At 41.9% G+C, this 9,503-nt stretch overlaps 1 long non-coding RNA gene across 4 annotated transcripts in view; it reads left to right on the plus strand.

Moving 5' to 3' along the window:
- Positions 1-2,923: 2,923 nt before the first annotated feature.
- Positions 2,924-9,503, plus strand: part of LOC113618864 (uncharacterized) — a 50,933-nt gene continuing 44,353 nt past the window's right edge. For all 4 annotated transcript variants that reach the window (XR_003432164.1, XR_003432168.1, XR_003432166.1 and 1 more), the window contains exons 1-2: positions 2,924-3,084; positions 8,806-8,902. This is a non-coding gene — a long non-coding RNA (uncharacterized LOC113618864). The remainder of the gene's footprint in view (positions 3,085-8,805; positions 8,903-9,503) is intronic.

Consider the following 9,503-nt stretch of genomic DNA (forward strand, 5'->3'; position numbering starts at 1 on the left):
TATATTTAGAAAATATATACATGGATTTACATGAAACTCTTCATAGTGATTAACCCTGGGGAGTAAGATTTTGTTGAGGGGATGGGGAGAAGTCAGGCTTGAAATGAAATTTTCCTCTTTTATTTTATGTACTTCTCTACTGTTTGAATTTATTTTAACGAGCCTGTATTACATGATCTTAATTCTTAAAAAATAAAGGTACCATAGGAATTTCTCACCTTGAGCTTCTTTTCAACTGTACAGCTCTCCTTTAAACTTTGAGATGGAAGAAGAGACAAGCCATAGATGTAGCTCAGTCTCTTCCTCTGATTATGATATTTCTGTGACATCCCATTGTGTCGGGGATTGAGTCCAAACTCCTTAACTTAGCACTGCAGGTTGTCCTGGATTTGGCCCCTTGCCAGCCTCCCCAGTGTCCTCAGCCATCTGCCAACACGTAGACTCTGCCCTCACTGGAACTCACCAGGGCGTGGAGTTCCTGGGATTCTCCATGGTTTCTGATACACGTTCACTTTCACAGGCTGATCGTTTGCCTGTAATGACATCCTCAGCTGCCTAACACGCGTCCTGTCCTTCAAGACTCAGTTTCAGCATCACCTTCTCCAGAAGATCTGGCCCCCTAGCCACCTCCAGCCCAGTGGTTAGGGTGCTGCTAAGTGCTCCGTGTCTTGAGGCATACCTCCCATATTATAACACTTTTTGTGCCCTACTGCCACCTTAGTATCTGTTTCTTCTAGGTGAGAACACCCTGAGGACAGAAGCTGTGCTTTGTGTCACTGTGTTCCCGGTGCCTGGCTACAGGAGGCCCCCACTAAATCGGAGGGTAAAATGCCCACACCCCCTTTCCGGGATCCTCAGAGAAGTATGAGACACTGAATTTTAAAATTTCTTGTGAATTACTTTTTTACATGGAGCCTAAATTGAAATTTAGAATCACAAAACCACAGCACTTTCTAAACGGGAAGGACTTAGGAGTTATCTAGAGGAGTTGTTTTCAATTAAGAGTCTGTAGACTAGTGCAAGTTTCCACACTCCAAGGAAAAATGAGAAAAATATGAGCAATGGAGCAGATTAAAAAAAATTCAGGTTAAATGCATTCAGTTTAAATAATATTTCCTATTCTGAGATTATCTCTCCCTCTCATTTTAAGGTTAGTTATGAATTATATGCTTGTAGTTTTAATTGTTCTATTAAATCAAAAATTCTGGAAACTCCAGCCCTTGTGTCTTTCCCCTCAGAACTAAGACCCAGAGAGATTGTAGCCCTGCTCACAGCCAAACCAAGAAATAAACATTTCAGTCTGGTATCTTTCTGCTGTTGTGTGTAATGCAATTGTGTACATTCAAAAATTTTATAGCTATGTTTGTTGTGATTGGTTTTCCGTTCAGCATTTTAAATTAAGGAATGAAATAATCGGTTAACATATTTGTTGTGTTATAATCAGAAACAGGCTTGCTCTCTGAGAAGTATCTATAACCATATGACATTGCTGTCTGTCAGTATTTGGTGAGGTTTTAAGAAATGTCAGAGTCTTGAAATTATATCTATGTAATATTAATATTGAGTTTGATATGGAAATAAAGACTGTTTTCTTTCAAGTTTTGGATGCTTCTGAAGTTTGAAGGTGTTCTAAGCACCTTAAAGAAAGAATTTAAAGAGACTTTGGATTCGGCTATTGATGTAATTCTGATCTTAAACATCTGAATACTGTCCAGCAAAAAAATTCCACTTCTAAAAGTTTATCATAATAAAATAATGAGAGATGCATGTAGAAATGCATGTATAAAGGTATTCATTAAAACATTTGTGTTAATGAAGATTAGAAAAAAAATAAATGTCCAGTTATAAAGAATTGGTTAAATATTTCGATCTAGTCATTTTACAGAAAGTGCTTTGGTTATTAAATATGGCTATATTTTTATCTTCTTCTATATACTGTATTTTCTAATTTTTATCTACCACAAACATTTTGTACTTATATAACTGAAAAATCTGACATTATAATTTAATAGCTAATCAAAGTTCAGTATATGAAACTCTGTTACAATTTTTTAACTTTAGCTTTTACATCTTCTGTTTTTATGTAGTTTAGCTTAACTTCAGCACCTGACACTGAGCTGCTATAGAACAGCACACAATCCAATGGAAAGCTGTCATTTTCATTTTGAACACTGTGTTCTCCTGCAAGTTCACATCTGAGGCCTGTACATTCTAATTAAGTATCAAGAAGGACACGCACAACCATAAACTCAAAGATCTAGAAAACACTTGAAGATGTAATCAGTTGAAATATTCCTTTTTTTCTCTAGACCTGGCTGCATCTTAGCTCGGAGTAAGAATTTTGGCCATGGCTTTTGCCAGGGTTGCAGCCTAAAAGCCAGAATGAATAGTATCTTTAGTATTTGCAGCTCAAAAGTTCTCTCTCTGAAAGAGGAAGACAGGAGGTGCCTGATTCCATCACAGCTATGTATGCCTGTGTGTGCCCTTGTGTGCACACGAGTGTGTGTGCATGTATGTGTGTGTCTGAGAGAGGAGGGAGAAGGGGAGAGGAGGCGAGGGGATGGGGGAGAGGCAGAGAGAGAAAGAGAGAGAAAGTGAGTGAGATTGTGTAAAGGGTTTCTGTTATCTTCGGCACTAGGTTAATTTGTCCTTTTAAAGTTCTTATAGACTCTGACAGTTCTTCCTAGTAGTTGTCCTACTTTTAATTAATTAATTAATTAATTGTTCAATGTCTGACTCCCTTTCTAGAAGGTAAGAGACATGAGGGCAGGAGCCATGTCTCCACCCCCATCTCTGTTTCCTTAGTTCCTAGCACAGTGCTTTTTGCATATGTAGTGAGGATTTAATAAATATTAGTTGAATAAATGTATGCATAGATCTTAAAAAAACCTTATTTTTTTTTTACCTTGTCTAACCACTGCGTCTGTGGCTGCTGTAGCTTCCCCCTCACCCTTCTTCCAGCTGCTTCTTAAAGCCATTTTTAGGACAGGAGAGGACCATTTCCGCAGACTGAAGGAGGTGCTTGTCGGTTACTTCTGCAGCAGGAGGGTTGACCCACCCTCCATCCATTGAGAGCTTCGAAAGGTGAGACCTAGGCTTCAGCCCTGTTTTTTTTTTTTTCTGCTTAAAAATTTTATTTTATTTTATTATTATTTTTTTTACATCTTTATTGGAGTATAATTGTTTTACAATGGTGTGTTAGTTTCTGCTTTATAACAAAGTGAATCAGTTATACATATGTTCCCATATCTCCTCCCTTTTGCGTCTCCCTCCCTCCCACCCTCCCTATCCCACCCCTCCAGGTGGTCACAAAGCACCGAGCTGATCTCCCTGTGCTATGCGTCAGCCCTGTTTTATGGACGTTAGGATCGGTGTTTGCATGTCCCTTCTTAGCTGCTCTTATGCGCCTATGCTCTAGATAGTTCCGTGACAAAAGCCAAGCATCTATTTCACCGTCTGCAGAAATATAGGGCTGTCGCCTTTTTAGGGAGGCTGATTTGGATGCCAGTGTGACTGTGGGAACCCCAGCTCTCTCATAGACAAAGTACACATCCATCTTTAATTTGTGCAATATGCTAGGCTTTGCCTTGGGGAAGCTTGGTGCAGGCAGGCATTTTTGTCTGTGCTCTTCACTGCTGTCTCCATCCCTAAGGACAGGGCTTGAATGCCCACTCTGTGGGCCCTCAGTAACTATTTGCTGAATGAGTGAATGAATGATGAAATAGCCTCATAGCCGGTGAATATCGTCTTGTGTTTGAGGCGCCATTTTGCCTGTATTTCACCCAGTTAAGAACTTGAAATGTGTGCTGTTTATGAAGAGGGCAACCTTTTGCTCACCCTTCCCACCCCCAATCCCCCATCACAGTTCTGATACTCTGCTGCACAGTCCTTCTAAACTGGATGCCATTTCTCCCATTTTCCTTTAGAGAACAGGCCAAACCATAAATGTTGGCAATCATGTGCTAGTGAGTATGTTGTTACAAAATTTCCAAATCTTCTGATCAACCCACAGACTTTACAAGTATAATAAATTCACTTTTTTTTTGGTAAAATGCTATACTTTCAAATCAATGTTTTCCATAAGAATACTGATCTTTGCTGTGTGATTCAGAAATCAGAGAACAAATGGTGATAATATATGCTAAAATTAAAATTAGTCCACCTCCTTTTATAAACAAGAAACTTGTCACTTCCCAGTTTGCCTTTTCTCTCAGGAAGTTCAGAGTTATGCCCACTCGTGCTACCTATTCTTACCCTCAATTTTCTGAAACAGGGATTTCATCTCTGTTTCCCTTCAGTATTTTGTTATTTTAAACTTAAAAAAATATATATATATGGCATTATGCTTTGTTGAAAGTAGCCTCAAATTCTTTTTTGGTAGATGGTAAATTGTAATTAATGAGAAGAAGGTGCTTTTCAAAGCCTGCTTTCCCTGATGGTATCAATGCCTCCCTCTAGCTCACTGGATATCAACCCTCTTCATGAGCCCGATTTTTCCAGTGTCACAGGCACTGGGAAATAGGCATGTTATTGCTAGAATGTAAGCGTACAGCAGAAAGAGCCCCGGGTTTGGAGTCAGCAGAACTGGGCTCTTATTACAACTCCAGGTACTACTGGAGTGATCTTGGACAAGTCACTTAACCTCGGTTTCTCTTCTATACAGTGGGTGTACAATCACTTGCTCTACCAACTACCTTGGGTTCTTGAGATGTAAATGAGATGAGAAGTGTCCATGTGTTTTGTAAACATTGCAGTTGTTTACACAGCTGTGTCTCCACAAGTCTGTATATTCCTTAAGATCAGGGACTACATCTTGTTCCTATTTGTGTCCCTAGGGCTCGTCCTGTTTACCAGAACTGAAGCCACAGAGGGCACTGAACGTGGGGGACACTAATTGATTCATTGTTTCCTTTCAGAAAAGTTCCACTGGTGTCTGTTCATTAATAAGCCTTCATTGGTCAGCTGATCTTAATTGAGTACCTTCCACGTGCTTTCTACTACCCCTAGGATATTTAATTGAGGAAAAAGTATGGAGGATAAACACAGAAAAATGAAAATGCACACACACACTGTTACAGATTTGTAAATGTCAGAGGTCACAGAATGGTGGCTTAAGGGCTAAATCTGCCTTTAGATGTGCTTTCTTTGGCTCAAACATTAATTGTTTCAATGTAAACAAATAACTTAAAATCCAGAGATGTGGATTTTGCTTTCTCTTGAAATTGTGAACAGCTGGTCATACCAGGCCGGTCCCTCCACAGGGACAGCTGGCAATACAGCTGCAGCCATTTCAGGCACATCCTCGACAGGCCAGTCCAGAGGCAGCCCTGTCACCCCCCGTTGTCTCCTGAACACCAAGGCAGATAGGAGCTACCATTTACGATCACATTTATTATGCTTGCATTTAGGTGGTAGCACTTACTGCATACCAGGCACTATTCTAAGCTCTTTGGTTACCTATCCACCTAGATATCTACCCATGAATTACAGGTAGGGAAATTGAGGCACAGTTAGTGTGTGGCGGATCAGGATTCAACCCCAGGAGTCTGGCTCGCAGGTTCTGGCTCTTAATCGCTCAGCTATATCACATCTTGGTGGGGAGGGAAGGGTATCAAAAATCATACCTAAGTGCCGTGCAAGGTTGAGCCAGAGCCTCTCGTGCAGGACACTGTGTTCTGTCTAATTAGAGAAAGATTCACAAAAGAAGTGATTTTTGTAGAGTTTTAAAGGTAAAGAGACTCATGAGTCCAGGCAGGTTCAGAGCACCGTGCAGAGACCTCATTGGAGCATCTGAGCATTGGAGCATCTGAGCCTCCTCACTGGAGGCCTGGCTAACTGAGCTGCGTGAGGGCGCAGACGGAAGACAAGCAGGAGGTGAGGTGTGGCAGCCGGGACTTGGAGCTTGGATCTGATACCCCAGGGAAGGGGACTGCCCTGGGTAGCTGAGGGAGGCCGGCGATAAGGTTGAAGTCCTGTTGGACCAACGTGATGTGGGATGAATCTGCGTTCTTACAGGATCCTGCTGAACTTATTCATTGCTTTCACAATAAAGTCAATTTTGTAACACAGGTGTCCCTATAATACTGGCCTGACTGTTTGCTTCTGCTTCGGTCCCTGAGCGTATGAGCAAACACTTCAGACACTACAGCGAGCAGAAACTTGAGACAGAGCTTATCTTGTAATGCTGGGTTTTGCATCATATCCAGGGTGTGGTGTTACTTTAGAAGGCAAGTTCAATAATGATGTGTTTACGGGTTGAGCAAACAGTGCCTGTGCCCTGCGAGGGCTCAGGATTTATACTTTGAGAGCCCAGCAAACTGATTAATTTAGCTGGTCAGCGGGCTTAGTACCTGGATGTAGCAAATGGTCACCATATATGCAACATATATATGTGTGAATGTGTGTGTGTATATTTACATTGAGTATTTATGTAGCCCCTTGTATTTAATCATACTTATTTACAAAATAGCCCAGGGAAGCTTGGAGATGTTAAATGAATCAATAAAGCTAATTCAGGCAAGCCTTTGTCATTGACCCACCCAGTGTGTCCTCTCTTGTTTCATGTGATATATTAAATAAAGCATTTTGTGTTTTTGGTGTAACCCAACGATATAATGAAGTGACAAAAATGAATGTTAAAAGCATTTGGGTCACCTAAACTGCCTTCTTTAGAAAATAAAAATGCCTATTAAGCAGTTACACTCTTTATTCTCTTGGCCTATTTTTATTTCTCTCTCCAGGAGAGAGATTGGAACCATGTTTATTACTCTGTTCTTAACAGGTCTTGTCAACTACCGTCATACAGTAAGTGTTTATAAGCATCGGTAATAGTGAATTGCAGCCCACACCCCTGCCTAATCTCTGTTGCCCTGCTTTATTGCCCTTAGATAATTTCTTCCATTTCTATTTTTGCCTTTTCAAGGACAATGCAAGGCAGGATAGTTATGTGATTCGGGACTTTTAAACACATTTGAAATATGGCAATCACTTGTTATTCTTGATAACAAACTTAAAGGCAAGCTTTCAAGCACTGACTTGTCTTCTCCCTGCTCATTCCAGCTACTACAGACTTAAAGAGAAGGGCTTTGAAATTATCTCCTTAACTGGGCTGCAGGTCACTGCTATTTGTAGAAGTGGCTTTGGGATGCAGGTGTTGGTTTTGGGGGCCCCCTTTGCTGTGGTTTTATATGTCTTGTTTCCATTGCTACACTGGCTTCAAGGACCAGGCAATATCCTTGGCTTCCTCTGGGGGGAGTGGCAAGGGGCACACGTGGATTGTTCTATTCTCTTTGAGGTAGATGCCATCTGACCCTGGCCCTCCTTTTTTCTGTTCTTTTAGGTGTTCTGGGCTTGAGTTTCTGCTCCTTGTGGAATAGTCATCAGATGTCCACATACAGACTTTTGTTGCACTTAGAGCTATGCTAGGAGAAGCATGAAATTACTTCCCAAAGGATGTGGTTCCTGCCTCCTTGAGAACTAGAAAAGGGAAGGTCGTGGTTGGAGCAGTAACCCATCCTAGGTGACTGTCAGTTTCCTTATTTGTAAAGTGTGAAGGTCAGACAAGATTGCCTCTAACATCTTTTTCTGCTCAAATTTTCTATGAGCCAAAGAAGGCTGAGAACCCATCTAAACTGAGAATCCTGTAATTTTAAGAAATTTCTGGAAGAATGGGATGGTGGCACCAGCCAACAAGACTGAGATAAAGTTTGCAGTCAAATGGAATTAAGGATAAACCCAGTTCTGCCAGTTCCTTGCTCTGCAACCTTTAGCAAGTCACTTCTCTTTGAGCCTTAAGTCTGTCATCTTTAAATGAAAATACTACAGTCTACCTAGCAGAGTTATTGTGTGGATTTAAGACACACACATAGCGTATTTGTAATGCTACATGCATAGCTGACACAGAGGACCCACTCTGTAAATGGTTAAAGTTACTCTGATGACAGTGATCTTATGAGTGTATGGTTTGGGGAATAGCTAAGGGTTTGGAATAGATTTGATCTAAGGAAGATGGCATGTGAAGAAGTCTTTGAAGTTGAAATAGGACTAAGAATGATTTTGAGGATAGGGTAGCTACTGAAAGAAATGATGCCAAGGGTGTGGTAAGAAACTGAGGTGAAGGGCACTGATGGGCAAGATCATTTATTCACTTTTTTTCTAGCACTTGCTACAGGTGTAGATACTGTCAAGATACTTTCAATGAGACAATCTCCTCATGGTCAGTATTGTCTTGTGCCTTGTCCAGCATGTTAGCTTCCAGATGCAGTCATTCTCTGTATTCAAAGATGGTGGCATGTTGATGACATATTGTTCCTCTTGCTATCCGTAGTGGATATGGGCGTGTCTGAAAAGACCAACTCAGGATCAAACCCAAATACGCTCCAAAACCCAAATATGGACATTGCTTTTGTTTTGTAGCTACTATCTTGCATAGAGTGCGTGTCGCTTTTATTGTTTCTGCCAACATCTGGATTCTTGGCAACTTCTCCTTACTTTAGATCTTTTTAACCTGGACTCCTCTAGTCTCGGGGGATTTTTGAAGTCCTTGAAATTCTTTGCAGAATTGCATGTATATAAGCCTATGTGCATTTTGGGAGGCGGGGGCGGGGTGGGGACCTGGCCAAAGCAAAGGGATCAGACTCAAAAAAGCCAAGAACTGCTGCCGAATGTGTCTTAGACTAGGAAGGAATTAAAATGGCTTCAAAAGATGAAAACATGGTCTAACACAAACACAGAGATATCCCCGAATACCTGTTTGCTTCCATAGCTCTAATAGGTCCGCACCTTCTCCTTTCCTCTAACAAACAGCACAACAGATGAGTCTCTTTGGCAAGATCTTCACAGTTTCCAAGCAGCTCTTCATGACATGATCCGGAGTCTGGTTGAACGGTCTGGAGGGTTTCTGGTGAGTGGATGTGAAGACTTTGCACTTTCTTCATTGTCCCTAGAAAGAGCATTAACAATTAAAAACAATTTAAAAAAATTTCTTTAGGAAGACTAAAGAGTCAGAGAATAGCGTTTCCAGAGAAAGAAATGAAAACTGATTTTGACAACAGCAACTTGGAAGTGTAAAGTAAAAGTGGCAGGGTAAGATTTTTAAAGGAAAAGAAGGAAAAGTACTTGTTATCCAGATTTCATTTGCAAAGAGAATCAGTCCTTTGTGCCTGGCTTTGCCTCTGGGCCAGCAGGGGCCACAGGGCCACGCCCCAAGGTTGGTTTGGGATCCTTTCAGTCTCTTCCTCCTTTTCTTCCTTGCCCTCCTCCTCCCCTTCCTCCTCCTCCCCTTCCTCCTCCTCCTCCCTTCCTCCTCCTCCTCCTCCCCTCCTCCCCCTCCTCCTCCCCCCCCCCCCCCTCCCCCTCCTCCTCCTCCTCCCCCCTCCTCCTCCCCTTCTCCCTCCTCCCCCTCCTCCTCCCCCTCCTCCTCCCCTTCCTCCTCCCCCTCCTCCTCCTCCCCTTCTCCCTCCTCCCCTCCTCCTCCCCCTCCTCCCCTTCCTCCTCCTCCCCCT

This window comes from Aethalodelphis obliquidens, unplaced genomic scaffold, assembly GCF_003676395.1.
Source record: "Aethalodelphis obliquidens isolate GAN/ISIS:26980383/991018 unplaced genomic scaffold, ASM367639v1 scaffold6, whole genome shotgun sequence".
NCBI lineage: Eukaryota > Metazoa > Chordata > Mammalia > Artiodactyla > Delphinidae > Aethalodelphis > Aethalodelphis obliquidens.